Source organism: Tupaia chinensis, unplaced genomic scaffold (genome assembly GCF_000334495.1).
Source record: "Tupaia chinensis unplaced genomic scaffold, TupChi_1.0 Scaffold149831_1, whole genome shotgun sequence".
Lineage (NCBI taxonomy): Eukaryota > Metazoa > Chordata > Mammalia > Scandentia > Tupaiidae > Tupaia > Tupaia belangeri.
In genome coordinates, this window is record NW_006209676.1 from 1,951,217 (window position 1) to 1,954,757 (window position 3,541).

Below are 3,541 nucleotides of genomic sequence, written 5' to 3' on the forward strand. Positions count from 1 at the left end.
AAAAAAAAAGAAAAAAAAAAGAATCTCATAGGTTGTTACCCAATGTGATAAAAAACACATAAGTTTTCTATTTAGGAATTCTGATCATCTCCAGTATTTTGTCTTAAAAATTGCTTTCCAAAATACAAGTTAGCCATACTGGTTAAATTCTTCCTGCTGCCCACTTTACACCTGATGTAACCATACAGGTTGGCACCTTGTAGCACAACACTCATGATAACCACCGCCAACCACTTTGCTCTGAAGGAGAAGAGAGCACTAAAGGCAAAAACCACCCACAGCACTGGACAGGCAATAAGTCCTAACTAAAAGATTCTTGATTCAGCTTCTGAAACAGTTTTATTCTCTTGAGGGGATGTCTTCCTGGATTCAAACACCCAATGGCTCTTTCCATCTTCATCAATATGATTCCACCAACGTAGGCCAACCATTAGTCTACCTGTGACATTCTTCACTACCCAAAAGTCACATGACAATAACAAGATAATCGTCACCATACAGGCAATTAAGCTGCTCCTGAGCAATTCACACAGAAGATAGACTATGACTGCACTGACTCGAAAGAATAAATGGAAAAATGATGCCACTGGATGTCTGATTTTGGATTTTTTTGGTCTATTAGTTATCTCTTCTTCGGCATCAAACAGTGAAACATCTTCAGTGTCATCATTACTGTCCTGCTGCAATATGGCGGCCCTGCGCCAGCCCCATTTCCCAAATAGATTTTAAGAGAAACATACTCCTACACTTAGAACTACTACAAGACCCCATAATCCCACTCTTTAGTATTTACCCAAAGGATAGAAAAACACTCAATCAGAAAGACATTTGCACATCCATGTTTATTACAGCATTATTCACAATTGTAGAAATATGGAATGAACCCAAATTATCCAAAAACTGATGACTGGGTTGAAAAATTGTGGCACACATGTACTATGGTGTATTACTCAGCTATAAGAAATAATGAGACCCTATCATTTGATTTAAAGTGAATGAATATAGAAGACTTAACATTGAGTGAAGTGAGCCAGACTTTGAAAGGTGGAACTGTATACCCTCACTCAATTTGTACCAAATATCTGCACTCTATGACAGAAGTGGAGAGATCTGAAGATATGATAGTAGAGAGAATAGTGTAGATACCAGAGATTGTAAGGGAGGAGAGTCGATGATAGTGGGTGGTAGAGGGTGGGCATGAAGTGCAAAGAGAAGAAACTTTTTTAAAAATTTATTTTTATTTTTTGGAGAGATTTTCGCTATAGGGCGCATGAGCTCATCATAAAGACAGAGAGACAGTGAGACAAAAAGTGAGAAATCACCCTCCAGGGGGATGACCACGCCGCAATCCCTTCTCCTCCATTCTCCTCTCGGGATCTTGGGCATGCATGCACATGCGCCTGGTGTGAGTTTAAGCCACTGGATACAGGACTTGAACCACAGTCGACTACATGGGAGTTCAGTGACATAGCCATTATTCTAGCTGCTGGTCCTGAGAAGAAATATTTGTAAAAATAATTATTTAATTTTATTTGCTATTATTATTATTATATAATTTGATCAGAGGCAAAGAGAGAAAGGGAAAGTGAGAAAGCAAGCCACTGGGTCTGGGATTTGAACTGTAGTCGACCATGTGGGAATCCAGCACCTTAACCATGACACTACCTGCTGGCCCAAGGAAGAAACATTTAACAGATAAAAAATGCGGAGTTCTCTGTTGAAAAAAATTATATTTCAAAAAAGAAAAACATACAATTACAAGGCCACTGTATAGGGATGAAAGAAAAATTAACTAGAAAAAAACCCTCTAAATTTATGTACCTAATAATATAGCTTAAAATGATATGATTCAGGAGGATTTAGAAAACCTGAGTAGACCCATAAAAAGCCAAGAGATTGAATCAGTAATAAATAACCTCCCGACAAAGAAAAACCCAGGTCCAGATGGTTTCATTTCTGAATTCTACAAAACTTTTAAAGAAGTTAATCCCTATCCTACTCAAATTATTTCTAAAGATTCAAAAGGAAGGAAACTTTCCAAATTCATTTTATGAAGCCTCCATCATCCTCATTCCCAAAACAGATAAGGACATGACAAAAAAGGAAAACTACAGATCAATATTGTTGATGAATATAGTTGCAACAATTCTCAACAAGATACTTGCAAATAGTATCCAACAACATATAACAAAGATTATTCATCACAACCAGGTAGGCTTTATTCCAGGGATGCAAGGGTGGTTCAACATACACAAGATCATAAATATAATATGCCATATTAACAGAAAGAAAGATTAAAAAACATGATCATTTCAATCAATGCAGAGAAAGCATTTGATAAAACACAACATCCTTTCATGATGAAGACCCTCAGTAAGATTGGTATAGAAGGGTCATTTCTCAACACAATAAAAGCTATCTATGAAAAATCTACAACTAACATTATACTGAATGGGGAAAAGCTAAAAGCTTTTCCGCTAAAAACTGGTAATAGGCAAGGCTGCCCACTTTCTCCACTGCTTTTTAAATATAGTGTTGGAAGTCTTAGCTAATGCAATATGAAAAGAGAACAATATAAAAGGCATTTGAGTAAGCAAAGAAGAGTTGAAAATATCTTTACTTGCAGATGACATGATGATATACTTAGAAGACCCAAAGGTTTCCATGAAAAAACTTCTTGAAGTAATAAATGAATACAGTTAAGTGGTAGGATATAAAAATCAACATACAAAAATCTATAGCATTTCTATATATAAACCACAAGTTGAATGAAGTAGAGCTGAAGAAAGGAATTCCTTTCACCATAGCCACAAAATGTATAAGATACCTAGGGATAAACCTAACTAAGGAAGTCAAAGACCTTTACTAAGAAAACTATGAAAATCTTAAAAAAAATATTGATAAGGACATAAAAAAGTGGAAAGACACCCCATGTTCCTGTATTGGAAGAATTTATATAATCAAAATGGCAATTCTACCCAAATTAAACATGTAGATATTTAATGCAATTCCAATCAAAATACCAGAGATATTCTTTACAAATCTAGAAGAGACAATCATAGAATTTGTCTGGAATCATAAAAGACCTCATATTGTCAATGCAATCTTGCTCAAGAAGAGTGGAGTAGGAGGCATATCACTCCCTGATCCCAAGATATACTATAAAGCTGTGATCATCAAAACAGCATGGTATTGGTACAAAACCTGACAGGTGGACCAATGAAATAGAATGGAGACCCAAGAAATAAACCCCAAAGCTTATAGCCAACGGATTTTTGACATAAGATATCAGTCAATCCATTGGGAAAAAAGAAAACCTCTTTAGTAAATGGTGCTAGAAAAACTGGGTATCCACCTGCAGAAAGATGAAACTTTCACTATTAACAAAAGTCAACTCAAAATGGATCAAATATCTGAACCTAAGACCTCAAACTATAAAACTACTAGTGGAAAATACTGAGGAAACTGTGGGAGACATTTAAGTAGGCAAAGACTTCTTAAATAAGACTCTGAAAGCACAGGCAATAATCCCTAAAATAGA

The 3,541-nt window shown here is 35.8% G+C and overlaps 1 protein-coding gene and 1 pseudogene across 1 annotated transcript in view; one reads left to right on the forward strand and one right to left on the reverse strand.

Annotated features, from left to right (window-relative positions):
• Positions 1-3,541, forward strand: part of LOC106734211 (60S ribosomal protein L31) — a gene marked incomplete at its 3' end in the record, with an annotated part of 59,192 nt that overhangs the window by 42,772 nt on the left and 12,879 nt on the right. The gene's annotated exons all lie outside the window — the stretch shown is intronic.
• Positions 72-703, reverse strand: LOC102470893 (Golgi apparatus membrane protein TVP23 homolog B pseudogene; annotated as a pseudogene).